The following is a 21,613-nucleotide window of genomic DNA, read 5'->3' as shown; positions in this document are numbered from 1 at the left end:
TCATAGAGCGTGTCGGACTGAGTATAAACTAAGTCCAAATACTGCGCACGCGCAATGACTTGCTCCTCTGTTACGACGACGACGCCACTCATGTATATGATCAGATATATGGGTAGCAGTTGTCTGTGTGAAGTTGGTTAATATTTTTGTTCCCGTTTCATACCTTATCGGTAATTGAAAATGGGTTAAGAAGGTCGTGGCTAGGGAACTAAAATTTTCGAAAGAGTCTCTTGGCAATTCAATATACCATTTAGCCGCTGGACCTGTCAATGTCCTCTGGAAAAGGCGAAGCCTTATCGAGTCGTCGTTAAGGGTGTTTGACAAACACCACAGATGAAAAGTCATCACGTGATTCGATGGGTCTTCACCTGGATTTCCATTGAATTTAGGAATGTCAGATGGAATTTTATGAGGAATCGCTGGCCACCAAGGGGCATAAGCAATCGGATCGTTGGTTAAACGATGTAAATCGGGTAACTCTAAAGTTTCCACGAATGGTAACTGTTGATTCAGGTTAGGCGAAGCGTAACCAGGGTACGATGGAGTCGCTTGAGCAGTGGGCCTTTGCATACCAGCATAATGTAATTGATGTTGGTATGACTGATACGGTTGGTGTACTTGACGACTGTAAAGTGGTTGGTTTTGACCGTTTTGGATATACGGTTGTCCACTATTCGCAAAGATCTGCTGCTCAGAACCTTGGTACACTTGTTGGAACTGCGGTTGTTGGTATTGCACAAGCCATGGTTGTGACGCCATGTTTTGTTGTGCTATGCTAACCGTTGGACCGAGGTGTGGGGTAATGGTACCCGTTTGTACTTGTGTCGCCCCACCAGTTGGTGATTGTGGTTGTGACCCATGATCAAGTGACTGTTGCATTACAACCTGAGAAATCTGAGCTTGACATGCAACAGGTATCGCTCGAACTTGTGACACTGTTACAATAGCCGGTGTGGTTGGGATGTTCGTCACAGGTACACATTGTTGCATAGAATATACAACCCTTGGTTGTTGAGGTAGCATAGGTACCCAACCACTTGATTCAATTCCAGTATAACCTGAATACTGTTGAGAACTGCCATATGGATATCCTCCCGGAGGAGGTAATGAAAGGGCATACTGCCCCCCATATGGTAGCAATCCGGAACTCAGAGGGGTTGTTAGTCCTTGAGGACTGGATGGCCCAAATTGACCTCCATGAGGATCAATTTGTCGAGTTTCAACATAAGAGTTGCCGAGTATTACTCCAGATGAACAAACTGGAACAGACCATACTGTCGAAATAGTCCCTTGGTGGACTCCTTCTAGCTGTTGAGAGCTAGTTGGGACAGTTGGTATGCCGGCAAACATCGTTGGAGTGACGGCAGGGGCTTCTGCTGTCGCTGTGTCATTTGACACAGTCCTAGATGATGACGGTTGTTCAGACATTTTAAGTATATCCAATAGATTGCCTAGCGATTCTACAGGAACTTCCACTTGTGGTGGATTAACTTCTGATGAAGGAAATAGAGTGACCCCGACTCCAAAATGAGTTGGAGTACTTGCTTGCGGATCTTCTGCAATTTCCTCTATCGCAATCAAACCCGGTGGAAGAGGAAGACCGTCAGGTCCGTAAAATATTTCTGGTGTCGAAGAAGTGGTTGTTTCGACAGCGACAGTTGTTTGGGGAACAAAACTCTCTGGACCGGTTACAGATGGAACTGGTTCAGTTACACAAGTACTTGCCCCCAGACTAGGATCAATATTACTGTCCTTCCGCGGCTGTTGAACTTCTTCTATAGAGGCGGGGTTTCCAGAAATGTTAGGAGTAACCGGAACCTCAGATGCAGTCAGAACACTTGTTCTGATTTTCAAAGGAGATTTTGAACCGGTTAAACGAGTTCGCTTTTCCCGTACTGTTTTCGATTCCGGAGACAAAGACGGTTGACTCGTAAGCCTCCGTGAACGACGGGGTTTCAATTGACTTTCTTCCACGATTGTGGATTACTCGATCAACTAAAATATTAAAAGGGGAAATTTGTGTTTCCAAATTGAATGAATTTTATTAGACGCTTTTAGACACAACTTGCTTTTTCACTTTTTAAGAGTCGAGAAAAAGCTAAAGATGACTCTAGTCTCCTTCGATGTATTAACGAGCCCGAAGTGACAAATGCTCGGTTGGACTTTTTCAGTTATAGAGTTTGAAAAAGGCCAAAAGAAACTGCTCTGGAGATCTAGGCAGAGGGTGTGCCAAACCTTTCACAAAACCACAGAATACGTTTTACGGTATGGGTGGTCGATCTTCGTGAATGCTGTGTTCACTGCATTGCGATCAGTAGGGCGGCCGACACGGCTTCCTAAGGATAAAAGATATATGCCTATAGGGGTCTCCCAATATATACGTGACGGTACGTGGGAGCACAAGTCTGTATTAGTGCCAACGACTCTCAGGAGGAATCACCCACCTTCGTCGAGATCGACCGTCACTACGTTTAACGACGCCGGAACACGTCTCTAGCATAGACCTCTAGATGTTTGCGTTATGTTTCAAAGCGTTGTTAGGTTCATTCAATATATTTTAAGTTGATCTTTTTAAATTTTTCCTTTCAAGGTTCACCACGAGATGTATTGATACAAATTCCTAAATGCAGTCTAAGATGAGAAGCAAGCTTTTTCAATCTTTTCGACTTATGAAAATCTTAACTACTGAGGGAAAAGAGAGACAAAATCTTTTCACACAGATCAAAGAGCACTCGCTAATGCACTTTTTCCCTAAATCAACATACAAACTTATATGCAAAATGCAAAAATGCAGGTATTTCTTTTCTCTTTCTTAATGTTTGTGCGACACAAAAAGAAAGTTGTTGTATAATTTCGAATTCAATTTCAAGTGAACGCAAACAAGCTTGTCCAAAATCAAAAGACACCTTAAGATTTACTTGTTTCGACACTAGAAATATATAAATTCAAACCATATGACGAAAGAAAAAGCTCAATCAGCTATGAACAGCAAACAAACTAACTCTTAAGATCAAAACGACACTTTATCACAGGTCTAGATCTAAGAGGCCACAGCAAGACTAGTTCACTTTCGTTATGGGAAACTATAACTGATACAAGAAATACACAAAGAACAAACACAGTTTCTTTACACAACCGAGGCGGAATAGTGACAAGGAAAGTTGGTTTCAGATAGGCACATTGACTGGTAACAGGCAGCAAAAACAAGAGTGAAAACAGGGCAAGAAACAGCAGGAAACCCCAGTAGCACAAGGCAAGACTGGTCCAGCGCAGGTGGGACACTGTCTGTTTGACCTTCAGCGCAGGTAGCCCCTTCGGGAACTGCGCTGAAATGCAGACAACCTTCACAGCAGTTGCACTGAAGAACGAAACTTTCGTTTCTCTTGGTTTCCGGGTCACAGATTGCTCAAAAATTCACAGTTTTTGGCCAAATCAGAAGCTATCAGTCAAGGACACACTAAGGGATGACAAGGAGGATGAAAAGCTATCACTAAGAGCTTATTAGAGTCCTTGTGGATCAGCTCTTCAAATCATAAACTTGCCCAGAAACTGAGCTAGAGTAGCTGCCCTCTACTTTGCATTTGAAAGATCCAAATGCAGTTCGATTCGGTACTCCCTTTGTTTATGAAATGAATAGCAAAAGCACAAACAACCAACAAGATACGATCCCCAGTGGAGTCGCCAATTTGTTGTTGGGAAAAGTATCCAATACGGAATGACCCTATCCCACTCTAAGGGTGATAGTACCTCAGCAACAATCAAAGCAAAGCTATTCAAGATTACTTCTTTATGAGATGTAAGAGAGAGGAGAAAGAGATCCACTAACCGTTATCTTCCGCTAATGATTGATCCAATCTTCCCTCTTTGCTGCTTGCTCCTAGCTCCTTGCTCTTTCACTGGCCCAGCTACACAAAGATCCTGCAAAAGCACAAGAAAAGGAAACTACAAGAAGCATACATCCATAATTGATTCAAGGATTAGAATAAATCAAATATACAAGCATCAATACGCCACAGAGACACATGCATATAGAAGAACCTCAAATGCTTTATTAATGGAAGAAGTAAAGTTCTGAGAGTGTTACAACCACTAGAGGCCCAATCCAGCAACACCTCCCAGCAGAAAGAAATCTCCTCTTCACCTCCTTCAAAGCAATCACCCAATAGTTCTATACTCAAACCAACAGCACTTCCTTACATTCACAAGATTCCAGCCTCCTTAGACCTCATGAGAGAGCTCTATATATAGGAGATTTGGAGAAAGGATGAGTCAGCTTGAGTTTGGAACGAAGCTGACTAGTGTCCTCTCCCACTTCAGTTATACTTCAGTTCTTGAGTCCACTTGGAGTTTCTTGCTTCCACTTGGAGATCCAGATCCTCTTACTCATCACAAGGCGAATTCCTTGATCGAAGTGTCATTTTGGAAGCTTCCTGGGCATTTGACACCTTGCAGAATGACTGTGCCACTTGGCCAATCTCACCCAGCGCATGTAGCCTTCATTAGAGTTGACATTCAGCGCAGGTACAGAGTGGAGCAGTTGACATTCAGCGCAGATGCTCAGTGGAGCAGTTGACATGATCCAGAATTAGCTTGTTTTTGAGTGTTTTCAGGTGGAGAACTGATTTTTAGTGCTGTGGTTTGCTGACCTTAATCCTCTAGGGGTAAGAACAACATGTTTAGGGACTTTGGATCCCTCGGATTATCGACATTTCATGCTTCATGCTGTAAGGCACAAAAATGTCTATAACAGATAGTCAAAAACAGGCCTATTCATCGGACTGTAATTGATGAAGGAGCTTCTACGTGTATTATGTCGATTCAGTGTTGGAGATCGCTTGGTTCTCCTTCACTGAACCAATCCCCAACGATTCTTAAGGCCTTTGATGGCCGTGGGTTCCATCCATTTGGCATTCTACAGGATTTGCCTATAGGGGTTGAAGGAAAAACTGTTAGTCTGGATGTGGAGGTGGTTGATGCCCCTCTAGACTACAACCTTCTTTTGGGTCGCAGTTGGTGTTACGCTATGACAGCGGTCGTGTCATCGATCTTCAGAGTTATAAAGTTTCCACATAATGGTAAGATCGTGACGATAGACCAGCTGGCTTACTTTGCATCCGACCCAGCCTCTTCAGAGAGTATCCAGCATGTCGGTAAAACGACTATCCCTTACAGGGATGTTGGTGTAGGATTGGTTAAAGATTTTGATTTACTGGGAACTTTTCCCTTTCCTTCGATCAATGCAAACCCTTCATTCGCATCAATTTATATGATTACTTCAGACACTATTATTTACGATGATCCTTGGATTGTCCCATCTGAATCTGAAATAGACTCCTTCGGTAATGCAATGCCTTTGAGTCCATATGAAATTGACTATGAGGTCGTGCAGTCTTTTTCCGACTCCAGTTCAACCCAATTCGACCAAATGAATGTGGTCCGTGAGGAATCACTTTTCACATCAACCTCAGAACGGATAATGTTTCATGAAGTCGTGTCATCTGACAAACAACTTCACGAAATCCTAAGTGTAGATGATCTACCATGGGAAGATCTTCATCATAGATCTTCGTTTTTACCTGAGGGTGATGACTTTGAAAATGATTTTTCATCAATTTTTACAGCTGAATATGTCAAGGACGCTCAGAATCCCATGAAACATCCTGATTCAGAGTTGAATTTGGGAAACATTTCCCAAACTATTGCCATCGACATTTCAGTCAAAACCGGAATTATTGAAAACATTCATATAGGTGCCTCGTGTACAGATAACGAAATTCAAACATACAAGGTCCTATTTCAAGAATTCTGCGACGTGTTTGCCTGGTCCTATGAGGAAATTCTAGGAATTGATCCCTCCATTGTTGTTCATGAAATCAAGACCTACCCGGACACTAAACCCGTTCGGCAACGTCTGCGTCAGATACACCCTAGGAAAGCGGTTGCGATTAAAGCTGAAGTCGAGAAGCTGTTGAAAGCAGGTTTCATTTATCTGATCTCGTTAACGGATTGGGTATCGAATATTGTTCCGGTTAACAAGAAACAAGGAACAATAAGAATATGTATCGACTATAGGGATATAAATCGTGCTTGTCCAAAAGACAACTATCCTACACCCTATATCGATCAAATAATTGATGATTGTGCCGGCAGTTAAATATTTTCCTTTATGGACGGTTTTTCCGGTTACAATCAAATCAATATTCTACCTGCCAATCAACCAAAAACGGCTTTCATTTGTCCTTGGGGGACATTTTCTTACTACAAATTACCTTTCGGACTTAAGAATGCCGGAGCCACTTTCCAACGGGCAATGTCTTACGCGTTTCACGACATCAAGCACATTGTGCAACCGTATCTCGATGATTTGCCTGCTCATTCTTTACATCGGGTTGATCACCTTGTCCACTTACGCGCTATTTTTATGAGGTGTCGGCCTTATCGAATTTGGTTGAAACCACACAAATGTGTCTTCTGCATAGAAGTGGGACAATTGCTAGGATTTGTCGTTTCAAAAGCTGGTATCCACGTCGATCCCTCGAAGGTCGAAGCCATCATCAAATTGCCTCCTCCTTCGAGTTTGCGCCAACTCTAAAGTTTGCAAGGGAAAGCAAACTTTTTACGTCGATTCATTCCTAACTACGCCGAGGTTACAAAGGGTTTCACCCGGTTGTTGAAACAAAATGCTCAATTTTCTTGGAATGAGATAGCTCAGAAATATTTTGATGCACTTAAGCACGCGTTGACCCATGCACCGTTGCTGCATCCTCCCAACTACAACCAGGACTACTTTTTGTATCTCGCCGCCTCCCACTCCACCATTGGAATGGTCTTAGTTCAGGAAGATGAATTCGGAACGGAACATGTGATATATTATCTTAGTAGGACGTTAAATCCCACTGAGCTAAAATATTCGCATGTGGAGAAATTGGCCCTGGCAACTGTTCAGGCTATCCAGCGTTTTCGTCATTACATTCTCCTCCGTAAAACTACAGTGATTTCGGATTGCAACCATATGATCTACATCTTGACAAAACAATTGCTAGGGGGCAAGTACTCCAAATGGACTGTTATCTTGCAGGAGTTCGATTTGGAGTTTGAGAAGTCCAAGTCTAAGAAGTCCTTAGTTTTTGCGGAATTGATGTGTGACTTCCCGCGTGCTGACACGGAAACTGTGGCAGAGGAACCCATTGCGGACGAATCTCTGTTTCTTATCAGCACTTTAAATCCTTGGTATGGGGATATAATCGTCTATCTCCAAACCCAATCCTTTCGGCCCGAAGCTTCAAAGTCGAAATGCCGAAAAATTCGATTCCAGTCCCAACAATACAGAATTATTGGAGATACTCTTTATCGTCGTGGGGCGGACTTGGTTTTTCGTCGTTGCTTAACTCATGAAGAGGCAGAAAGGGTTTTGAATGACTGTCATTCTGAAGCATGTGGCAGTCATATGTCTGGGTATGCCACAGCTCAGAAGGTGTTGCGTGCTGGCTATTTCTGGCCGTCCATGTTTAAAGATTGTATCATTGCGGTCCGAAAATGCCACAACTGCCAAGTGTTTGATCGCAAGATGCGCGCACCACCTGCTCCTCTCCACCCTATAATTGTCGTTGGTCCTTTTGCTAAATGGGGTATCGATTTTATTACTTGTAACCCTCACTCGGCCAGGGGGCATGCGTATATCATCCTTGCGGTTGATTATTTTACTAAATGGGCCGAGGCGATGCCTACATTCGAGGCAAGCGGCAAAACAGCAGCGATTTTCGTATTTAATCATATTATTGCTAGGTTTGGGGTCCCACAAGCGATCATCATTGACCATGGGTGCCATTTTCGAAACATTATGATGACAGAACTTACAAGCCAGCTTGGTTTACGCCATGATAGTTCTACTCCTTATTATCCTCAAGCAAACGGTTTGGTTGAATCTATCAACAAAGTTCTAGTTATCATGATCCGACGAATCATTGGTATTCATCGGTCGAATTGGCACAACATGTTATTCTCAGCGCTTTGGGCGTATCGAACCTCAGTAAAGACATCAACAGGGTTCACTCCTTTCCAACTAGTTTATGGTTTGGAAGCAGTGTTGCCCATTGAATGCGAAATCCCGTCACTTCAAATGGCTATCGAATTACTCCCAGCTACTTCCAAAGAGGAAAAGCGTCTGTTATACTTAGCTAAATTAGATGAGACTCGACGTGATGCTACTTTGGCAATCGAGACTCATGCAAAAAGGATGAAAGCTCAGTATGACCGTAACGTGACTCCTCGTAATTTCTCGGAAGGAGACCTAGTGCTATTATATGATCAAGCTAACGATAAATTAGGTGCTGGAAAATTCGTTCCCATGTGGCATGGGCCCTACATTGTCAAGCGAAAGCTGGCAAAAGGGGCCTATGAGCTGGTAGATTTTGATGGGGACTCTTTGGGTAAGCCCAGAAATGGACTTTACCTAAAGAGGTATTATGCTTAAATGGTGGGTATGGAGATTTAGTTAGTGCTAGTTAGGTTAATTTTCTTTCTAGCTGGTGTGTTTGCTTAGTTTAGGCTGTGTGCTTAGTTTAAAGAGTGTGTTTTTGTCGTTATTCTGGCTTATCTTGGTTTTACTCTTGATATTGCAGATGTCGATGCCTCTCCAAACGTACATTGGATTTGCTGATGGTGCTTGTCGTAGTACACGGAATATCTCTTCCGCAGCTTGGGTTATCTATTCGCCCTCTGACGAGTTAGTTTCTATGCATGGGGTGAGCCTCGGTCAAACAATAAACAACATTGCAGAATACAGTGCAGTGATTGAATTATTATCTGAATCTATTTCATTTGGGATTCGGAGTTTGATAGTGAGGTTAGATTCTGAACTCGTTGTATTACAGCTTAATAGAGTCTATGCCATTAGAAATCCAGTGTTATTAAGATTGTTTTTGAGGGTGCGTCTCTTAGAACGTGAATTTGATTACATTGAATATCAGCATATTCCAAGGTCTTTAAATACATTAGCAGATGCAATGGCGTCTCGAATGTTAAATAGACATTTGTAACAATCATAAATGTAAATTTATAAACATTTCATCACACATGTTTTACAAAATAAGCCGGTAATAATGATATATATAGATAGGAGTGTGTCAAAAATATACATCGTCTTCGATCATAGGTTGAAAAACACCTTATGATCGGCAAAAATGATGAGTACAAAAAACCAAAAATATCATATGTGTCTACAAAGTGACTAGCCAATCACTGGTGGTGCTCTCTATATGAGACCACTGCCCGCGCTACCCTACACAGGAACCTCCTAAAAGGTCCTGGGACTGCGACCACGTAGCGCTGAAGTCGGATAGGAATGTCATCTATAGTGGTCTCTGGTATATCCGCCGTCAAACGCTCTAGATCCTGTTCCAGCTCGGCTAAGGTCTCTGCGGCCGCATCCTGTGGGGCTGGTGCTGGTACAGCTGGTACTCTTCTCTCAAAAGCCCGGAGGTTGGCCGGACGTTGTGGACCTACATCTGCATTTTGAAATTTTGTGTTGTTAGTTTTGAGACGATATATAAAAAACAAAAGAAAAATGCATAATTTAAAAACTTATGAAAAATGAAATACCTCTGTCGTCCCATTGTTCTCCCTGTTGAAGAACCATGTCCGGATCATTGCGAAAATCCATTCCGGCGTACGGAAAATCCTGAATCGCAAAGACCTGGCCCTCCAGCCAGTGAAAGTAACCATCAGGAAATCGAACAACTGTTGCTCCCTCGTCAGGATGTCGGGCCATTACCGCGACCCATCTCGTCAACTTAGGCTCCCGAGGAGGCCCAACTGGAACTGTAAGACGCTGGGGGATCAGCATTGGAACTCTCTCTAGGGAAAAGCTCACAACTAAAGGCCCATATCCAAAATTCTTCAGTTGTCCTCTCTTTGCCCTGGTTAGTTGGCCCTTTATATTGGCCAACACAGCATCGCACCAGTTGAAAATGGTGCCTTGGAAGCAATCTATAGCCATCCGCATTTGGGATCCAGTGGCTATGTGCAAAGCGGCAGCGCCGCAAAGTCTGGTAACTGTAAAGGCAATTACCATGAGTTCAGGTCGGGATATATATTTGATTTCTATCCCCTTCTCCTGGTTTTGATTGTTGCACCACTCTAGCCGGAGACTAGCAAGGGATTGGCCACCCGGCCTAGTCCCGAATAGAGAGAGTTGCTCGCCCCTGTTTGGCAAGCCAGTGAGAAAGCATATGTCGGAGGACTCTATCTCGAGCTGGTTTTCTCCGATGTAAAAACATTGATCCTGAATATTCCACCTTTCAACCAGCCACTCTAAGAATGGCACCTGGGCCCTCATGCCAGGTATGGCCCAGTACTTGTAGAGACCACATGCCTTTAACGCATCAATAGAAGGTTGATGACCTATTGCGGCCAAATCAACGTCTTCGTGTTCTCTTTCATGCCAATCTAGCATGGTGAGTGACCTACACACCAAAAAACAATTATTAGAATTCATTAAACAAATTTGGATTGGTTAAAATTGGGGTTTGGGGTTTCAAAATCCGTGTTTCACGGGGTACGCACCCCGCGTTCAAAAGACAGAGCGGCGGTACGTAGCTGTCCTGAAGGTGGGCTGCATACCCCGACCTTTTTCCTATATATGAAAAAGTCGGGGTATGCAGGTCGCCCATGGGGCACCTGCATCCCCCGAGAAACGCATTTTAAAACCCTAAACCCTCCAAAAAATCAAATTAAAACTTGAAATGAAATTCTAAACAGATGAAATTGAAGAGGAGGATGTTGTGAAATACCTGAAAGAGACGGCGCTCGATTCTGACGGTCGGATTCTCCGCAAAGTCCACGGGAAGTTTTCTTGTCAAAAGCCCTTTTCTCAGCCTCAACAGTGAAATGGTAAAAATGACATGGTAAAAAGTATTTTTATAGGTTTTTTGGATGAATGAATGCTAAGTTTGTTTATTATTCACCATGAAAGGACATTTTTCAATGTATTTTTACCCATCTTAAACAGGTATGAGTAATGTGTCGTTTTTGTGCAGGACAAAAGGACTTTAGAGTAAAATCATCATTTTTCACGAACCAAAACATCAGAGTCATATTTTAAGCTCTTTTCTGACTCCTAAAACATGAAAAGATTGCCGAGCGTTTCTTTTACACTCGTTAAAATGGAACTAAAAGACGGTCCCCTTATAGCGCTTTTCTGACCGTGAAAACAGGAAGAGATTGCCGGGTTTTTGTCGTTTCAAACTCGATACGGAAATAAAACGACGTGTCCTTGATCGCTTTTTACTTTTCAGGTCAGAGACACTAATCATGAAAGTACTCCTTGGTCGCGAGATCAAGCGGTTCTCTCAAGTATTATTTTATACTTTTTTGGGCTTGGTAGACACAAATTTACGAAAAAGTTCACCGTGGAGTCTTCTTTAGTTTTTTCAGACTCTCTAAAAATGAAAAACGCCGAGTTTCTCCTATACTGGACTCGTTAAAATTTCACAGTAAAGGACCTGTTCGATTACAAACAGTTACGGACCACTCCTTCTTAGGGTCCGAATCTAAACTAAGTTGGACTCATCCGAAGGATGAGCTTATAATCAAGCATATGTTATCCTCCTCAAGCTTGTAAAAAATAAAGAGGTACTTGCCAGAAATGGTGGGGGAAAAGAGAGAAGAATGAACCAATTTTTCATCCTTTGTTACAGAAAAACCTTATCACCGCTCTTGAACACGACACTTTCCGTTCACCTGGGTTGGGAAATCCTTTGCCTTAAAAGTTGATCAAACCACTTTGAAAGTCTTCAATCGTTTCCAGATATTAACTTTGGGTCAATCATCACCAAACCATCTGTCGTGTCGTTATGTGTTCAAGAGTTCTCTGCAAATAAACCATTCATATGCAAAATACTTGTCATCCATTTGACCATCCCTGAGTCAGTCCTTACAGCAACATTTCTTCAACTTGAACAATGATTTGGTGTTGTGGGCTTGCCTGCAACGAGTCGCTTTCTATCGACATCAGCACATTATCTAGAAAGATGACTTAAAAATCGACAGTACCTTGAAGTCTGCATGCATCAATGGCAGGTTTCTCGCCTTTGATGACAGTTTACATCATTGACTTTCGATCGAAGGATTTCGTGACGTGTTCGACATCAACTCATTCATTCACATTTCATGGATTGTACTGGGTACTTTGAGAACCATTGACATCACTGGTGGTCTCTCTCACACTTGTTAACGGTTTACATCATTGACTGGTAATCAAGTGGTTTCTACCATGCTCGACATCAACTCATTTATTCGCATGGATAGAATCGTACCAATTCGGGAAGTAGAAATGAAGACCCTGGATCTAGTTTCCACCATCCAGGCTGCGAGGAGTTTTGTATTCATTATACAGTAGACTAATCATAAACAGATGGCTGCGTCCATACTGTGTCTACAAAAGTCTATGATTGTGATGTACTGCAAAATCATTCTTGTATCAGAGCAGTAGTTAGATTGTTAGTTAAAGTTTTCAATCTGAGTATGGGAATGCCTACCTCAGCGATGATATCATCTTATATATGTATTTTGTGTTGAAAATTTGCAGGTTTTGACCGAGTCCTCCACAAGATACTCCTTGAAATGATAAAGTACTTCACCCTTCCTAGATCATAAAAACCCTAATATACTACAGGCTTCACACTTTAGGGGGCAATCTGTTACACTAAAAAATGTCACCATGACTATTTGCAGTTAGTATGGCTCCATCCACTGTCATACTATCCTCCTTAGCAAGTCTCATGCCTCTGCTCTCCATGTCAAACTTCAAGAAAGAGAGAAAAGTCATTTAAAGTCAATTATCTCTGGTACGCAGTTTCTCTTAGCCTCACCTGCGGGTACGCAACCCAAGTTCACAAAACCCGCGTACTTGTACGCTCTGTATGTAAAGGGATGGGTGCGTACTCCTGTAAAGGTCAAAAGGCGCAAGTTTCACTCCAAAAAAGTTACTTGTGGTCATTTCTAGAGTTTTCTAGAAGCATGTTTGACGTCTATGAAGCGCCTCCAGATGGTTCATGTATCCCTACCAAAGAAGAACTTATCCCATCAATAGGGGAGCTATCCCATCCAAAGAGGGGCTTATCCCGTTGATGGTGGACCTGAATAACTTCCTCTAGAGCACTATAAATACAGGCATTGGGCCAAAGGGAGGAGAGGTTGAAAGCTGAACATTCCTAAGGGTAGATGCTGCTGGAATTAGGACTTCCTTGTAGAAGCTTGTGAGGAGAGATTACCATCTTTACTTGTTTCCATTGGGAGGTGGGTGAGCTGATCAGAGTAAGGGAGAACTCTTGTGGACCTTGGGAGGAGCTTGCACAACACCAAGGCTCAGGTTGTAATGGTTCCTTTTGTTACCTTTTAATACAAATTAGTCCATTCTTCTCAACAATTTGTTATTAATGAGTTGTTTCATATACTCCTTGGTCTATATGTTAAATATGTTTTATTTTATGTGATATTCAGGTGCTATTTAATCGTTTGATTGTTGGTGAATGCAGGTTTCGAAGGGAAGGAGAAGCTCATCCGGATCAACGAAGCTGGACTACCACAACAACGTTGGATTACAGGTAGGACCTAAACACTTGATTTCTCATATTGTAAAAGCATATTTAGAGAAGGATTGCTCTTATTTGTCTTTTTTGTCATTAGAGAGTCTTAGGCTTTCTAGGAAGGTCAGTTGTGTCCGCACTAACGACTCTTTCCGCGTGACAAGAGCATACCATACTTCGGAGGTATATCATCTACCACTACATCCATCAAGATAGTTTTGGTTGGGTATTGAACCAGGGAGACACATAAATCTTTAATCAAGCCTAAGCACCTGACCTGGCTTGAATCAAATGAGAATAGATCTTTATAAGGTCTTGTGATGTCTAGGTCGAGTTTTTCCATTACAGATTTGGGCATTAAGTTGTGTGAGGCCCTAGAATCGAACATTGCATTATGTAGAACCTTATCATGAATGTTTAGACTGACATAGAAGGGTGGAACCCCTCCATTTTCTGTTTTTCCATTAACCTCAGGTCCGAACAGCAACTCTGGTTGGTCATCTAGGACATTCACAACATCTTTATTGTCTGATACTTGGAGTGACTTGTTAATCTGCTGTCTGTATATTTCATGTTTGGCTAATTCCAAAAGAGGAACTGATATCTTTAGCTTACTTATTTTTGTTTCCAAGTTAAAAGGTTTTTCCATTTGAATCTTGGCATTCAGTGCAACAGATTTTTCCCTTTCAGCTGGGTTGTCAGTGGTCTTTTGCTCATAGTTGGCTTGATTTTGAGTAAAACTGGTGCCATGTTTGTTTCCTGGGGGGGTATCTGCCCTTGTCTTTGAAGGATGGGGTGGAGCTGGCTGGTTTTCAAAGGGCCGCTGTTCTGAGATGTCCTCCATAGTGACTTCTGTGGTAGGTGGGTTTGAGCTGCCAGCTGATTGTGGGAGAGTGATCTTATCATTGATCTTCTTTGACTGCTTATTGTCCTTTGGTTTGAGGGGTGTAGGTACATCTATCGTTCTAGTCCTTAGTTTGTACTATTTGTGTACCTCATACACAGCTGCATCATAACCTTCTTTGAAATCAAATGATTCTCCTGACTTAGTGTGGTATTGATTGTCATTGTAAACCTCTTGATCTTCTTATGTTAAGAAGACTTGATGTTCACTGTCCAAACCCATTAGGTTGATGTGAGGGTACTCATTAGTTTCACTAGATATTGAAGCCTCAACATAATTTTCTTGGAAAGGAGGTCTGACATGCTGGTCAGGGTCAGTCCTTCCAACATTGGGATTTTGATTCTTTCTAAAGTTTGGGTTTCTAATATTGCTTGTTTGACCTTCCCATGATGATTTTCTTTCTATGGTTTCCACCCTGTCTCCAAGTCTGTCCATCCCTTTGATGATTGCATCTAGCTTTTGCTCAAATGATGAGGGTTCTTCTTTAAAAGTAGTTCTTCTTTCAGTTCTTGCCTGGTTTCTCTTAGAAATCAGATTTGCCTCTACACTTACAGCTATGTTCTGCATGTCTGCTAGGGTTGCAGGGGCTCTTTCTCTTAGTTGATATGCCATATCAGCATCAAACCCATCAGGGAACTTAATCAATGCCAAATCAGGTGGAGGCCTAAGATTTTGAGGAATGGCATTATAGATAATGTTGAACCTAGTGCAATAGTCCAAGACATTTTCTTGAGGGCCTCTCCTTATGGTGTCATATTCAGATAAAATGTGTAGAGGGTCCGTTTTCTTTTCCCATCTGTTCAGGAAGGACTGATAAAGGGCACCCGAATCAGCTATGGAATTTGCAGCCAATGCCCTTAACCAAGTTCTTACTTCACCTATCAGACTTTGCACGAAAATCTTCATTCTCACATCATCATCATCTATCTCATAATTTTCAAAGTAATCTTGCATTTTCTTGGTATGCTGTAAGGCAGTGTATGTACTGGTTCCATCAAAATAAGTAATCTTACTTTGGTAGTCCTGAGGCATGGCCCCAGGATTACCAGGTAACCGAAGGGGAGCATAACGATTAGCCATATTTGGAGGGATAAGTGGGACAACTGGTAGAAAGGGAACAACTGCAACAACAGGGATAGCAATAGCAGTTTGTGTGTTGGGTGTAGACAATATGTTTTGTGAAGTGGATGATGAAGAGGGGGAAGAATGAGTTATATGAAGGTGGACTGATGGTTTTGCAGGGGTTGGAATAAAACTTTGCTGAACTGCCTCAGGGCTGGATTCAGGAGATTGTTCTGGTTCCTTTTGGTTCCTAAGAGTCTTATGGATCAAATTGGGATTGTCGAAAACAGGTGGAGGATTCGGGTCAGGATTTGACCTGGTGTGCCTAGTTCTCTTTTTAGGAGCCAGCTTCTGAACTTGCTTTTGGTATTTTTGAGAATATTTTTAGAATTGTTTAAGGAACCGTTCAAGTTTTTGGAACCACTGTCTAAAAACAGACAGCAGTTGAAAAATACGCTCTGGTCCCCAGTGGAGTCGCCAATTATGTTAACACTCAGGTTGTTCCCTTTGACTCCCAAGGGAATACGGCCGAGGTAACCACTAACCAATCTTTGGGTCACAAGTTCTAGCCTACCTGTAACCAGAGAGGGCTCTCTCTTTGTGATTTAACTTTGTTTGTATAATATTTTAGGCTAGTTATGATGCTCAAGGTTTTGTTTTGAATTTTGTTGGATGATGATTTCAGTAAGAACAGATATATGTTTACAGGGTGATCTAGGCCATTGGGCATGGATTCAATGATGCTTAATTGCTTGATATGTCTGCGTTGATACAACAGTGATGCTACAGAGCCAGATAAGTGTCTAAGGAACAATTCTTTAAATCTGTAATTGGATGTGATGGAATCAGGGCGTGAAAGGCAACTAAGGATCTTTCAGTAAGCTGATATGGAGAACAGTGGGAATATTACTTAGGAGCACTGAAGAATTCCTCCATAACATTCATATTTATAGAATTGATACAAACATGAGCAATTAAGAATTCATGTTCATGATTAATTCTGAAGAAAACATTTTCAACAACAGAGATTGAATACAGGGTGTAATCAAACATATCCTGTACTATTTTTTTTCTCTTTTGTTAGATTGGTGAAACATGCATATGATTCAAATAAACATAAGAAGATAATACATAGATTGAGAAAACTTATTGTTCCATTAGACATCACAGGAATTCTGCAACAGCACGCAGAGCATCATTGAGACATCAAGCATTCAGGAGGTAATGAGCTTTTCCAGCCTTTTTCATTAGATCATCTGAAAATATACAATATATTGCCTTAGAGTGAAAATCACCAACCCCAAATACGTTGCAAGGGGAGGTATATATACAAAATTTAGATCGTAAAAATATCTAGCTGGTGAGTTAATGGCTCATTAATATTGTGCCAACTCCTAGAAAATTGCAGCTGAGAAAATAAATGCTGTAGTAACTGCTTAGTGTATTAGTTGTCCAAAATGGTCAGAGAATGTTGACTTTGTGACCGATGGAGTCGGCTGAAGCCGTTCTGCCCAAAATTTGTGCATTTCCTATATTTTGGCTTGTTGTCACTGTCTTCATGCTGAGTCACCCTTTTTTGGCCGCCTTGTATGCTGTCCAGATTCTGTTATTTGACTTTGGCTGAGTTGAAGCTGACTAGGACCGACCAACTGAGATTACTGAGGCAAAATTTGTAGCATTGCCTGCCACCAATCCTCTTTGGGCAGTTTTTGTCTTCGTATTTCTACCAAGGTTTCATCTGCCTCTGTATACCTATAAAAATTTGGTGGAACCTCAAATAAGTGATTGATCTCATGTTCAACAAAAAATAGATTTTCAAGCTTGTCGTAGAGGCCCTGCCCTGTTGGAGGCCCTGTTTCTTCAGAAGTACTGGCGGATGCAGTGATTTGATTTTCAATAAAATTTGTCATCCTGGTAGCATATTGCTCACGGGGGAGCAGTCTTCCTGTGCTGGTTAGTAGGCTGGGCAATCCCTTTTCTTGCAGTGCTCCCATTTTGAGCTTGTATTCATCCACCTCAGCCTGCATTTCATGACATTTTCTCTCTACAGTTTGTACAAAATTTCTGAGAGTCAGCACCTTTTTAGCTGTAAGGACAGCATCTGTTCTGTTGATGATGTTCAGGGCTGCTAGCTCCTCCTTGGTCTGATTGTTGAGAAAATTTAGCATCCTGTTGGCCTACTCAGGCCTGTTCCCTAGTGTTGTTCTGGCTTTCTGGCTCTCAATTTGTGCTTGGCCAATCAATTCCATTTTTTCATGCACTGTTTTGATTGATTTCCATTGTCTAGTAAGGGAGTGGTCAATTCGGGCCCACAAAATCCTCTTTATTTCTGCCAGAGTATTTTCAAGTTTGAGCTCTTTCTCTAAGGCCTTTATTTTGTCTTTGAGGGCCTTAATTTCTCTAGTCTGCTCTGCTACAGTCATCTTTGATTTGTCATATTTAGCCTCCAGTTCTGCCAATTTTTCCTTGGCTTGCTTGATCTCGGTCGCCTGAAGTTCCAGCTCTTTGATAACCTTTGTCAATTCATCCATGTTTAAGCTGGACTCAGGAGCTGTTGTTGTTGCTGCTGCTGCTTCCGTTGTTGCTGTAGTTGTTGCAGGGGTTACTGCTGCCTCTGTAGTTGTGGCAGTGGTTGAGGTAGTTTGAGGAGGTTGGGAGGTTGATTCTCCCTATTTGTCTTGCAGTGCCCCTTCTAGCTCCTTCTCCAGATCAATAACTCTTTGATTCAGCTACATTATTAGATCGAGTTGATCTTTAGACTCCTTTTCTTTTTGCAATTCTGCTGTTTGAGGGTGCTCAGTGGGAAACAATTTCAGTCTTTTCTTCAATGCAGCAATATCATATTCTTTATTTTTCATGAGGGCCCTCACACCCTTTGGATCCTTAGGATCATGTCCTAGGTCCACAATGATGTCCTCCCGTGTTTTAATCCTGTTGTCCTTGGCTGTGGAGGACATTCTTCGAAATCTAGCTGAATGTTGGTGTTCTTCAGCGATTCTTTCAATTCATGGGCCATTGTGGCCCTGTCTACCAAGGTGGCATAGACCATTTCCCCCGTTTGCTTGTGCAGCTCTATCTGGTCCATGGGGTGAATGTCCTTTGCCATGACTTCCAACTTTATTTTTTACAAAATCTGCAGCTGAGTGAGGCTACGGTACCTAGGGTTTGAAGTGGCTGAGGATTATCTTTTCCTCTTGTATATCATACACTGACATCAACCTCTCTTGTTTAGTTGGTGTTGCTTTGAGGAATTGCTTGTATACCTCCACTCTCAACATCTCATTTTGTGCCTTTATCTCTTTGAAGGAAGCCTTGGTGCTTGAAGGCTTCTTGCTCTGCTGAGTGGAGGAGGACACCTCCATGCCAAGCTGTACTCCTTGCTCTTGTTGAAAAGAGCTTGTAGTTGTTTGCTGACTGTCTCCTCTTTCTTTCCTTGGGCTCTCAAGGATTTCCTCGCTGATTTCTTCTATGACCGGGGAGTCAACCTTTTGTCTCTTGGCTTCAGGTAGCTGGGAGGATCCACTAGCAGGTGTGGACTCTTCTCGGTCCTGTTTCTTTCCCCTTTCCTCATGTGCAGGGGTCTGCAATGCATGCACTATTGGTGGTTCTGTTTGTGGTGGAGGGGTTTGCTCTTGTTTCTACCCAATTGAGGAGGCAGGATTTTCTCTTACTATCTCTTCTTCAGCACCCATTATTCCTTTGCCCTTATCTGTGCCTGATGCTGCTGTAGATGGCGCCTGGGTGGCTGGTGCAGTTGTAGTAGTTGAGGTTCCTTCTCCAATTGGATGCGGCTGCTTGAAAATTACCTGCTGCACAGAATCTAAGTCAAGAGTTTTTTCCAAATCCTTGACATTTCTTTGCATTATTTCTTCTTGAGTTAGTTCCTCAATTAATGTGTCTTGCAACCATTCTTGCTGATTGGCATACTGCTCAATTTGTGGAATTTTACAGTGCTCATAGCCTAGCAGCCTGTACTTGACTCTTCTAGCACTGATGAAGCCTTCAGGGTCATAAGGGACCCACCAAAAGCTTCTTGATAGCTTGTATTTATCTTTGAGGATTTGCTCAGCCTCTTGCCATCCCTCTTTTTTGTTCATGATAAAGGGGCCCAGGTGGTGTTTGAACTTGAGGTGGGCTTTCTTCTTGGCACTATGAAAGTGGGTGAGGTCATAGTTAATAAGCTGCCTATAGTACTCCAAGGCGAACAGTCTCATTGGTACATATCTTGGGAGCCTATATGGCCAGAGCTCGCAGCCATAAATTCTGATGACTGTATGATTTTGGTATAGGTAACAATCACCTATTTTATAATTTTTGGACAGCTGCAGAGTTTTCTGGATTTCAAATGACAATCTGGGAGGAGGGGATCTCATCAATAGGCAAGAGACCGGGTAGACAAATTGGTCAATAAATTCACAGTATGAATATGGTGAATCTTGGACTTGGTGGAAAAATGATGACCAGAAGATGACGGACCTTCTTTCTCCCCTAGAATCCAGCTTCTTGATAGGGCATTGAAAGGCCTCGGATTGATAATACATGAACAAGTGGTAGATATATGATGAATATTTGAATATACCCTCCCTGTCCACTTTGAAGAGTTGGTCATGTATTTTGTTGGCTATGAATTTAGCAAAGTTATATTTGTAAGCAGGAGGTTGGCCTGGGCTGTAAGCAGCTAATAACACCAGCACTGTCTCATCAACATGCTCACTGGTTTTATAGCCCAACACATAGGAAATCATGTCAACCAGAAATTGGCCTACATCAGTAAAATGGACATGCAATAAAGGAGGTGGCCCTGTGGGCTGGCGGTCAGCTCTCATAAATGTCTTGGTGATCTTCTCAATGTCAGCAGTGGAAAGCTTGGCACCTGTATCCAGTAGATAGTTCATGGAGAAGGGAAACAGCAGCTGAGTTTGCTTGAAGTTGAGCATCTGGTTGATGGAGTCAGGATTGATGTGGAAAAGTATGCTCCCAGATGGAGACTTGACAGCTCTCTAAGTTGGATCATAATTCTCAGCACATAAGCGGATGATTTCTGGAAAAATGTTAACAGATGGGAGAAAATAGTGAGGAAGATTGGATTCCCATATCCCATATATGTAATTGTTGCTCAAATAGTTGTCCCTCAATTCCCGGAAGGTCTGTAAATGGTTCTTGTCACCCACAAGGTCTTGGATGAGGTAATCTCTGTCAGCAAGAGGCATGGCCTCAAGCTCTTTGTTAGGTGGATTTATGGGGGCAACACTGAGAGCTGTGGGTGCAGCCATTGTATAGCTTTTAGGTGTTATCTTTAGAATACAGTTTCTGAGTGTAACAGTGTGAATGTAATAGCTTGTAAGTCTTTTTAGAAGGCAGGTGGCAGACTGAATGCAGATGATGCCAGATATATCTTCAAAAGAGGAGTAAGTAGATTAAGCAGACTTGCCTCTGATTTGCTCTGGTAAATTCACAAGGATTATGGGTAGTGAGGATAAATTGCAGAGGGGGGGGTAGGACTATAACCTGGTGAAATGAAGTTCTTGAATTATATGCTCGGCAAAAGGGAACAATGCCGGGCAGTTGGAGGGCCAATTGCAAATTGAGGCTGAGAATGATTGTTCAACAGTGAATTTTGGACAAGGGGACAATGTGGATTATTTTGGGCCAGCATTCACTGAATGAAAGCATTTAATTTAGGAATTACCAGGTAATTAGTGGAGAACTTTGTAGAGAAATGGCAAGAACATGGGCAAATGGGTAAATTTTGGCAAATACCTGGATAGTTAGCGCCGAGAGCTGCCGGGTTGAGCAATGGATGGAGAATGTAGCTGAATTGGTAAGTGGCAGCGTCCCAAGCTTTGAATTCGTAGTGTGGAGGCAATTTTTGGAGTAAACGAGCAGAACGGCTCCCTCTCTTTTCCAGCGAAAATGACAAAAAACAGTTCAATTGCGCGTTTATAACGACAAATTCGGCACATATGGGTTTTGGCGCTTTTTCGCGATGACGTCAGCATGACGTCATCAGCGGGGCTCGGGTACGGATGATGACGTGGGTGCTGAGTTGGAAGCCAGCGTG

The sequence above is a fragment of the Pinus tabuliformis genome, chromosome 4_1 (genome assembly GCF_031772625.1).
Source record: "Pinus tabuliformis cultivar Carrire ecotype Pingquan chromosome 4_1, CPIR1, whole genome shotgun sequence".
Classification (NCBI taxonomy): domain Eukaryota; kingdom Viridiplantae; phylum Streptophyta; class Pinopsida; order Pinales; family Pinaceae; genus Pinus; species Pinus tabuliformis.
Note: the sequence above shows the minus strand (reverse complement) of the source record.